The sequence below is a fragment of the Peromyscus leucopus genome, chromosome 16_21 (genome assembly GCF_004664715.2).
Source record: "Peromyscus leucopus breed LL Stock chromosome 16_21, UCI_PerLeu_2.1, whole genome shotgun sequence".
Lineage (NCBI taxonomy): Eukaryota > Metazoa > Chordata > Mammalia > Rodentia > Cricetidae > Peromyscus > Peromyscus leucopus.
In genome coordinates this window covers 8309100-8320411 of record NC_051084.1, presented here as the reverse complement: position 1 = coordinate 8320411, position 11312 = coordinate 8309100, and positions in this window count along the sequence as shown.

Sequence of the window (11312 nt, the reverse complement as noted above, 5' to 3'; positions counted from 1 at the left end):
ATACTAAGTGGGTGAAGACTCCGACAGTCCAACACTGACAAACCTCCATGCCTGGGTTCCTCTCAGCCCTGCTGAACAAGACCGAGGAGCTGGGACATCTAAGTCATCTGAGAGGAAGCCTTTCCTTTCCTTCCCACCCATCCCCATCCACAGTGCAGCCAAACTCACCCCAGAAACCTAGGCCCTGCCTTTCTCAGCACCTTGAGGAACTCAGAGTAGACACATACTGCCTGTGACCCCCAAGACAAACAGCCTCTGTCCAGCCCATCTCTCAGGAACAGCATGGCTGCCACCTGTGCCTCTACCCTTCCATAATTGTGACCAGGCATCCTCTGGGCAGCTTCAGAGACAGACAGGTCCCCTAAAGGCTGTGGTGCCCATCACAAGTGCCTTGTCCTGGCTTGTGGTTGTGGAGTTGGTCCACACTTCAGTCCCAGACCAGTCCCTCCATGATTCCAAGCCATCACCCTACACTCAGCAGGTCACACACACACACACACACACACACACACACACACACACACACACACACGTCCACTTTGATAAAGACCCTGCATGGTGAAGACAGGCTTGAAAAGAACATAAGCAAACCCTAGTCTGCCCCAACCACCTGCTGTCTAGAAGGGTGGGGGAAGGGGAAGCCTAAGGTCCTGAGAAGGACAAACTCAGGGACCTGTGAGCTGTCTCCAGGCTCAGCCACCAGGGATGTGACCTGCAGGGACTCACTGAACACAGTCTCAGGTCTGGTTCCTTCCTCGGGCACACAGGAGTCTTCAAAGCCAACCTACCTGCTTCTCTTTGCTCCCAGCTCTGGAAGACTGTGACTTCATGGGGGACAGCTCAAGGCCTAAGGAACCCAGCAGAAATCTTCCTCCCAGAGCTCAGCTGCTCCAAGATGCACTCACAGCTCTAAGTTCGGCTCTCCCCAATGCCAGGCTCTGGTTTCCACATCTCCAATAGGTTCATGGTGTCTAGGCAGCAGACAAGAAGCAGAGGCTGGCACAGTCATCATGGCCTCTACAGAGACTTTGACTCGGCCTGCTCCAGCAGAGCCCTCCCAGTCCACAGAGCAATTGGAGCTTCAGCCATCAAAACTGAAAGCTAAGGTAATGTGAACTGGGTGTGTTTCCCTCTGCATGTGTCTTTCTCTATCAGGAAGAGGGGAAAGTCTACCTCCCGACCCCATCTCTCCCCACGCCACCCCTACCTACCCCTGCCCCTCCAACCCTGCCTGCTGGGGAGATCCTGAGGTCACCCATGTCATGGAAATGTCATGAGGAGACAGGAGGAGGACAAGGACACCTCACTGAGTCTCTGTTCAGCATCAGGAGCTGGGCTGGACTCACCAGTTATGTCAACTCCTGTCACAACAGCAAGTGGAGGTGATGTCATGAGCCCTGCTCCAGCTCCAGTAACTAAGAGGAGGGGAGGTAGGTCTTCCAGAACCCTGTCTTCCCTGTCCCCACCCCCATGCCACCTCATCCCCAGCCCTGCCCAACACCCACTCCAGGCATCACAGACTCAACAGGAGCCTGCAAGGGACCTTGGACTCCAGGAGCCTTGATATTACAAACTTATCTCCTCCTGGGTCCCCAGCCTATGACTTCCACATGGGGTGGAAGGCAATGACAGGAGCAGATCAGACAGCTGAGAGGACACTGAGGGGCCTGGCTGGGGTGTCCACTGTGTCCTCTCCCAGGGATAGGGGTCACAGCCAGCTGCACTGACAATAGGCACTAGTACAGAGGCCACAGGGGACTGTGCTTGTGACTCAGGACCCTGACACTGTGTGGAGTGGGACATGCCTGTCATCTCAGCACTCAGGAGGTGGAGGCAGGATGACCAGGAACTCAAGGCCATCCTCAGCTACATAGAGTTCAAAGTCAGCCTGAACTTTGTGACCCCTGTCTGAAAGGTGGGGGGCTGAGTGAGGAGGAACACACCTTAAATATAAGCAAGGCTGCACAGATGGATCTGTCTGTTTTTGTACAGCCTGGGCTAAATATTGAGTAGAGAAAAAATGTAGGAAAAAAATGAAAAAGAGAAAGAGAAAGAAAGAAAGAAAAAGAAAAGAAAGAAAGAGAACAACAACAAAAGAAGAGGGTGAGAGTGTGATTAAGTAGACTATAAGAGCATTGGCCACCAAGATGACAACCTGAGTTTGATCACTGACTCCAGATAAAAGTAGAAAGAGAGAACTGAGTGCTGTGGGATAATGCTCTTGTAAACTGTAAAGATTTTTCACTCAAAGCCCTCAAGTGCAGGAACTGCTGCAGCTGAAGCCCAGAGCAAAGGCCAGGTGTGCTGTAGCTCTAATCCCCAGGACTCAGGTGAGGACACAGAAGGATGAAGAGGTGAATTCAGGTCACCATAGCTACAGTGAGTTTAAGGTGCTGTGCAGCCAGGGAGGGATTTTCTGACCATCCTGGCATGCTGGACAGCCTGGGCCTCTCCTATCACAGAGCTTCCCAGAAGGAGATCACAGACAAATCCCCAGGCACATGCTCACAGGCACTTTATTCTGAACACTTTCTCTTTCATTCCCATGGTTTTGGTTTTTGGTTTTTGGTTTTTTTGTTTGTTTTTTGGGTTTTTGTTATTGTTGTTGTTGTTGTTTGTTTGTTTTTTTGGTTTTTTTGGTGTAAGACTGGGATATTTGGAGACTTAGCAATGGATAGAAACCTACCCAGGGCCATTGGATACAGAGACAAACAGAGTTAGATCTGCCCCTAAAGCCAGGTGAACTCAACAGGGCATCACCAGACTGGGACATCGGTGTGGACAGTGCTCCACTGATCTTGGAGGTGAAGGGGAGATGGGGGTACATTAGAACTTCTACTTAAGAGCCTGACTCTCTCTTCTTTGCGTGTCTCTGTATTTCTTTTGTGTAATCTCTGTGGTCCATATTTGTGAGCTGGGAGTTCTTAACATCTTAGTGGCAAAAGGCATTTAAAGGGCTTGAAGAACATAACATCTCAGAGCGGGGCCAGAGCCTTCAGGGCCCCTCAGAAGGCTACCCCGAGGGTGTATGAAATGCTAGGTCAGGTGCTGGAGAGATGGCCCAGCTTTAGGGATGCTTGCAGAGGATCCAAGTTCAGTTCCTGGCACCCTCATTGAGTGTTTTCAACCACCTGTAACTACAGCTCCAGGGCATCCTGTGCTCTCTGGGAGCCTCGGCTGGAAACTGAACACACGAGGCATATCACAAAGACATATACACACATACACATAAGTAAAATCACAATACATCTGTACACAGATTTGTTTTTATTCTATATATATATATATTTTATATATGCCACTCAGGAAGTCTCAACTGCATTTCCTCAGCCTCTGCTGCCCCCTTGTGGCCAGAATGTGACACAGTCGCCAGTTCCCAGCTCTAGGTGACCACTGATTTCCCTGACAGGCACTTTGCTGAGAAATGGCAGTGGTGTGACCAGGTCATGGGTCCAAGGAGAAGCCCATTTGGATCTTTTATAACTGTCTCTCCCACTGTGATTGGGAACGTTGGAGGAAGTGACATTGGTGACCAGAGATCCTTTCTTGCAGATTCTCAGACCTGGGCTCTGAGGACACAAGAGGGCAGGCTAACCCAAGGTTATGAGAAACCATGAAAGCACTCCCAACCTCACCATCAGCACCAGCCACAGACCAAACATGCCAAGGAGAGTAGACCGTGAAGAGATGGGACAACCCAGTTGGTCAGCTGCGGGACCCGTCACCTTGGGCTGTCAGGCTTCATGGCACACTATTGGTGTAATTATTAAGGTCACTCCACGTAGTTAAAAGGAAGATTTATTTAGTGGGTGACTTACAAATGAAGGGATAGGTAGATCACGGGGGTCTGGGGAAGATGTATCACAATCCAGCGGTGTTTTCTGGAGCTCTGTTCAGTCAACCTCTACTGTCTAGGGTCCAGGAACAGAGAGAGCGCTTGCCCATCCAGGTCTCGGGTCTCCAGACGCCTCCCTTGGCCCCGCCTTGTAGGCCTGACAGTTGCCAGAGTCTCAACGGGGCTTGGAACTTCCAGATCCAAGCTGGAATGGCTACCCAGTACAGCACACCACAGTCTGAACCCGCCCACACCTCACACCCGAACCCTCTCAACCCTCGGAGTCTGCTTCTTTCCCCACAGCAGGTCCTGGACAGGCCCTCCAGCGATCATACCCATGTCACACCTCAGCTCTATTCCCTCCCACTCACACCCTTCCGGTCTTGACCCCCCACCTCCTGACCCAAACCCACTCCGCCTCCCTGAGCCATGGCGTTGGCTGCCAAGGGCTCACGTCCTCCGGAGGCAGGGAGGTCTCTGGCTCCTCGGCCCCCTGCACCCAGCAAGGGCTTGGAACATTCGACAGAACGGTAGAAGGACCGTCAAGAAATGCAGATAACCAAGCCCTCTGGGGCCCTGGGGGGATGAAGCTTGAAGACATCTACTGAAAGCCGAGTGTTTTTGTTTGTTTTATTCATTCTGCTAATCATGCTAACAAATTCATATATGCTTATAAATGTTTTAGACTTACAATGTGTCATATATTTTAACTCCTTCCTCATATTAGATGGCAGCACAACTATTTTCTTTCCATAAAAAAATAAATAACTCATCTGAATATCTTCAACTTTTGCCTATTTATACAGTTATTTCTAAATTTAAAATAGAAGATTTCAAAATTAACCTTTATTGGACCTTGTGTCTCCAACAAAAACTGTTCAAGGCTATTCTTAGGGTGTGACAAATCTTTCTGGGAAAGTGGTAACCCCAAAAGCTCCCCAGCCAGGGGTCTCGTAGGACAGTAATTGACACCAAGTACCCCTAGGGACTAGCTCATCCATTTCCCTCAACCCTTTACCAAGCGCATACTCCCTATCCCAGGCTGTCCCCACCTCCTCTGCCAAAGCCAAATAGCATGACAATCAAAGGGACTGGCTTGCTCAGTGACTTGGGGTGTGGGCACAATCTGCTTAAGGGCACACTCCATCCTTCCTGGATCCCAGCTCTGAGGAACAGGGCATTTCCCTTAACCATCCCCTCCTCCTAGGACCGACTTTCCAGAAGAGACCCATGTTGTCAAAGATAACGCCACACTCGATTTTAGCTAGTATGATGGAAGTCAACTCTCTTCAGTAACTTCTGGCCGAGGAATGCAAGCTGAGCTTGGTTCCTTTGTGTGTAGAGGACATGGAATATGCAGGATATGATGGCCAGTCTCCATTGTCACTGACTGGGTGGCAAATGGCAGAGGAGACACACCCCTGGGAGAGTCTGTTCCCAAGGATTATGTAACTGAGAAGGAAAAAGCCATCCTGAGTGTGGTCACCCCCTCCCACGGTGAGGGTCCCTAGGAGAATAAAATGGGAAGAAGAATCGAACTGAGCCCCAGCATCCACCTGGCTTCCCGACTGTGGGTGAGATGTGAACCACAGCTTCCTTCTCCACCCTGACAAACTTTAATCCCCTCAGACCTTGAGCTGAAATAAAGTCTTTCTTCTTTATGTTGCTTCTCTCGGGCATCTGGTTAGAAAGAGAAAAACAACAAACTCCGGGTGGGGAGGGGACAGGCTCTGAGTGAGAAGCAGAAACAGTTGACGGTGTAGAAGTGTCCAGGGGTCAGGAGCTCGAGCTGACATTAGCATCCTGTTCTCCCAAGAGCAGGACACAGGGGCTGTCCTTCGTGATGACTACATGTCAAGGGAATGATCTTGGGCCTTTGGGAGGCGTTCTGAGTTGCTTTTTTTTGAGACAGGGTTTTTCTGTGTCACAGCTCTGGCTGTCCTGGAACTCACTCTACAGACCAGGCTGGCCTGGAACTCACAGAGATCCTCCTGCCTCTGCCTCCCGAGTGCTGGGATTAAAGGTGTGTGCCACCACTGCCTGGCTCTGAGTTGCATTTATAAAGAGAACCCTCTGAGTCAGTGCCAGTGTAAGGCAGATGGGGCTTCGCTGTTGGGTGACGGTTTAAGACAAAGTGTGAGCCTTCCTGGCAGCTTTGGGCCTCCCAAGCCTGCACTGTAAGGGGATGTGGGTCACCTGAGGGACACCGGCTTTTGCTGCTCTGGTCAGTTGAGGGCTGAGGCAGGAAGGCAGAGCCCCCATGTTCCCACCCTTCTGCAGTTCTCACTGCATGCAGTGTCCACAGTTGTCAGAAGAGGGCGTCACATCCCCTGGAACTGGAGTTACAAATGATTGAGGACTGCCATGTGGATGCTGGGAACCAAACCAGAGTCCTCTGCAAGAGCAGCCAGTGCTCTTAACCACTGAGCCATCTCCCTGGCCATTAATCTGGTCTCTTCGGATACACAAACCTGCAGCGGTCCAGAAAGAGAGGTATAAGTTAGACTCTGTGTGTAACAAGACAGGCCACCACAAGCCACACTGTCCCAAGGGAAGAGATGGCACTGAGCTGTGCTGTACAGTAGCCTCTGGCCGGATGATTCTCCTTAAATCCGTTTAAATTAAAGGAAACGAAGGCGGGGATGTGACTCAGAGGTAGAGCACTTCACTATGGGCAGTGCCCTGGATTCTACTCCCAGCACTCAAACAAACAAACAAAGGCAGAGGTAGAGAGGGCTTGCCTCACAAGCACAAGGTCCTAGGTTCAAACCTTAGCACCGCATAAACCAGGGATGGCATTACACACCTGTGGTACCAGGACTTGGGAAGTAGGAGACAGAGGGTCTGAAATACAGCATCACCCTAGACTACACGGTGAGTTCGAGGCCAGCCTGAGCTAGGTGAGATCCTGTCTTAAAAGTAAATTGAAAGGGGTTGGAGAGATGGCTTAGAGTGCTGGCTGCTCTTCCAAAGTATGTAGGTTCAATTCCCAGAACCCACATGGTGACTCATAACCATCTATAACTTCAGTTTCAGGGGATGCAATGCCCTCTTCTGGCCTCTTTGGGTACTAGGCATTCAAGTGGTACACAGACATACAGGCAGGCAAACACCCATACACATAAAAGTAATTTAAGAAAAAATAATGATAATGTGGCTGGGCAGTGGTGGCACACACCTTTAATCCCAGCACTCAGGAGGCAGAGGCAGGTGGATCTCTGAGTTCAAGGCCAGCCTGGGCTACAGAGTGAGTTCCACGACAGCGAGGGCTACAGAGAAACCTTGCCTCAAAAAGAAAAGAAAAGAAAAAGAAGAAAGAAAGAAAGAAAGAAAGAAAGAAAGAAAGAAAGAAAGAAAGAAAGAAAGAAAGAAGTATGGGCTAGAAACGTGGAAACGTAACTCAGTTAGAAGGCTTGCCTTATGGATACAAAGCTTTAGGTTTGATCCCATTACCTCACAACCCAGGCACCATGGTGCAGACCTGGAGTCCCAGATATTGGGAGGCAGAGGCAGGTTAGTTCAAGCAAGTTTGAGATGGGATACAAAAGACCCTGCCTCAGATAAATTAAAATTCAAAACTTAGGTTCCTCAGTCTGCAAGCACCCTTCAAGGTCATCACTGACAGGAAACACCCCCATTCCCAGGACAGAAAGGGTCACTGGGCGGTGGGGGGAGCTGAGCCAGCTCCTGGGCCCTGGGGGAAAGGGAACGGAAACGCCAGCTTTTGTCTGGTGCCACTTCCTTTTCTGCTTCCGGAAAAACTGAATGGACTGTTCTGAAGAGTCCCGATAGTGTTTGATGCATTGAAAAATACTTCAGTAGAATTCCTGGGACACAGGAGGGAGCCTTGAGGGTGGTCAGGGAGCATCACCAAACTTGCTTTGGTGGGAAGGAACCTCCATCTCAAGAGGCCCAAAGTGAGGAGTTAGGCTTACAATGTAATGCTAACTTGAGAGGCTGAATCAGAGTCAGGAAGGTCACGAGTTCAAGTCCATGCTCCACTACATAGGAAATTTGAGCCTAGCCTGGGCTACAGGAGACCCTGTCAAAAAAAAAAGAGGGTAGAGAGATGGCTCAGCAGTTAAGACTTCCTGTTCAATAATAAGGACTGGAGTTTGACTCTTTAAAAAATGCAATAACCAAAATGTAAAACCCCATAGGTTGGCTCCACAGCAGGATAACGATTATAAAGGAAGAAGTACAGTGACCCTAAAGACACAAGCCAACTTGATCTGAACAGCAGAAAGAAAATAGTTGGAAAAGTGGGGATGGGTTAGAGATGTGCGGGACTGTCACAAAAAGAGCCAGCGCCACTGTCGTAAGGAAAAAGGAGAGGAAGGGACTCAGAGTCTCTGGAATCCACGTCTCACCACGAGTGGAGCAGATGCTGCCTTCCTGTGGGTAGTTCATGAAGTAGCGTGTGCTCAGGGGGTCCTGCTTCATGCAATAGAACATGCTGCTTCACGCAGGAGAACATGCTGCTTCACGCAGGAGAACATGGTCAAGCTCAAAAGCAAGCTAACTAGACAGAAATTCTTATTGGTAACAAATACCACATCTAAAAAGGACCCTGGTCTTCCCTCTTCCTCCCAATAGAATCAGGTTAGTTTATTGGTTATAGGAATTATATTTAAATAATTGGGAAGGGTGTGTTCGTGTGTGTGCGCGCGCGCGCGCGCGCACACGCGCGCGCAGGTGTCTACAGAGGTCAGCAGAGAGAGTTTGATCCCCTGAAGTTGGAGTTACAGGCTGTTGCAAGCCATAGAACACAGATACTGGGAGACAAACTCAGGTCCTCTGAAAAAGCAGCCAGTGTTCTTCCGTCCTCTCTTTTTTTCTTTCTTTCTTTTCTTTTTTCTTTTTATTTTTTTTGGTTTTTCGAGACAAAGTCCCTCTGTATAGCTCTGGCTTGGCTGTCCTGGAACTGGATCTGGCCTCAAACTCACAGAGATCCACCTGCCTCTGCCTCCCAAGCGCTGGGATTAAAAGTGTTCATCAACACCTCCCACTCTCCAGCCCCAGAGCTGGCTATTACAATTCTATTTTTCAGTCCTTCAGACCCCAGGCCTTGGAGACGTTGCTGATTGTGGACCTACCAACTAGATCACAAGGAAGATAAAATAAAATGTATAACCTGAGAGTTAGGTGGTTAAAAATAATCATAATAAGGGGGAAAAAAACAAACTAACTAAGGGATGGGAAGCACCGGTGAGGACTTCTGGTTTTGGATCCGGGTGGCAACAAGGGACCTTCTAGAGAAGGATCCAAACTCCTGGGAAGGTCCTCCTGGCAGGAAACACCCACACGAGCGCTGCCCTTCTTAACGTGGAAAGTTCCTGTAGCTGAAGCGTGAGTGATTGACAGTTACCCTTCTCCAGGGATACACAATGAAAGAGCAGTCAATAGTCTGATGGCGGCGGTGGCGGCGGTGGAGGACGTGGCTTTACACCTCTGTCCGCTAGTGCGTCACCCTCCCTACAGTCATGATGCTCCCCGGGCAGCTGGGTCAGCACCTGGGAAGCCACCGGGAAACAGAAGGAGGCGCTAAGTGAAGTAAGGTCAGAGAAGCGAGAGGTTATCAGGGACCCAGGAGCGGCACAGGTACCCTGAGCCTTGTCCCAAGCCCGATAAAGCGAGCCGTGCCCTGAGCGGCCCCCCACACTGCCCTTCACCCACACACTCTTGGTTCCCCTTCCGCCTCGCCACTTCCCTGTCTCCATTACCATTTCTCCTTTCTCACAAGCTCCAGCGGGTGCCCCCCCCCCCCCCCAGGCTCCTTTCTAAGCAACGTGAAGCTGGCAGCCAGGCCGGTCCTTTTCCCACCAGGCCTCTGCGGTCCCGCCAGAAACCAGATATCTCCTCCTAGTTTCCCTTTGCAGCTCATCAACACCAGACGCCCCATCGGCAAACCAGCCGAGGAAAGGCGGGGACTTTGCACCCTGGATCTTCCCAGATCTCCTCAAGTAGGAAAGGTTATGGGAAAAATGACACATCGATAGGACAATGGGCTGAAAGCACAGACAGGAAATGCACGGAAGAAACACGGAGGCCATCACACGTGTGAAAATAACGTTAGCTCTCACAACAAATGTGGTGGGGGTTGTCTGTCGTTTGAACAAAAAACAACAACAAAAAAAAAAAACTGTCTGTTTAGAGATCGCGTCTTCCCACACTGGCCCTGAACTCCAGTTCTCCTGCCTTAACCTCCCAAATGCTGGGACTCCGGGCGGTGCCTGACGCCACACTTCGCACAAATGCAGTTTTAAAGCACCGTGAGATATTGTGGCGAGAAGTGGAATTACCCAGGGCCCGTGAGAGTAAGACGCGCGGCCGCTGCCGCTGGAAGAGTCCTGCACCTGCAGCTGGAGGGCGACAGCCAGACTTTAATGACCACAGCTTGATTCCGTGGCTACCCTGGCTCAGGAGTTTCACTTCCAGCAGCTAGCCTAAGAGAGCAGGCAGCCACGCCTACATGTGAGCTCTAGAACATTTACTGTAAAGTAGCTGACGGCGGCGTTTTAAAAGCTGAGACACTCCTTGCTGTGTCTCCATAGAACACTATTTGAAGTGACCTCGGGCTCATAAGGCAGAACCCTGGGCCATCACTTAAGAATGGTGATGGGGGCCGGGGGTGCAATGGAACTGAGAAGTGGGGCACACGCTTATCACATATGAGACCCTAGGCTCAATACTGAGCACACACACACCCCCAAAAAACTCCGTAAACACCAGGTATACTCAAATTTTAGAACAATCCACAAAACCAAGTAACTGGCTAAAATGCCAATATAGGGCTATGGATGTGACTCGGTGGACAGGGTGCTGGCCAAGTGTACACAAAACTCAGGGTCTGATCTCCTCCCGCAGTGTAACCGGTTACACCTATGATCCTAGCAGTTAGGAGACAGAAGCAAGAGGACCAGGAGTTCAAAGTCACCCTCACCTACATAGCAAGTTCAAGGCCAGTCCGGGCTGCCCTGGCAGGGGGTGGGGGCACACTGGGGCAGTGTTCCCGGCAGGGCAGGTGATCGGTACTGCAGCCAGCAGCCAGGATTCCTCAAAGCTGAGTGACCAGCTCCTGCAGACACTCCACCACCCTGGGCCTGGTTCCCGGGGCCCCAAGAGGAACTCCGCCCACAACTGACCCCAGGGCTGTACCGCCTCCTCAGGAAGACAGATTTAAGAGGCTGAGGCAGGGAGACTTGTGAGTTTGAGGCTAGCCTCCACCACAGGGTGTGTTCCAGGCCAGCCTGGGCTACATACAGATTGAGACCTTGTCCAAAGGTTTTTTGGTGTTTGGGTTTTGGAGTTTTTTTTTTTATAAAAATAAAAGGAGACAAAATGAACTTTTCAAGGCAACAAATTTTCTTTTGTGTTTTTGTTTTTATTTTTTAACTTTTATGTCTTGATTGACATCCTGACTGTATCCCAGCATCCTTTGTCAGGGAAGAAGGCAGAGGTGGGTGAAATACACAGT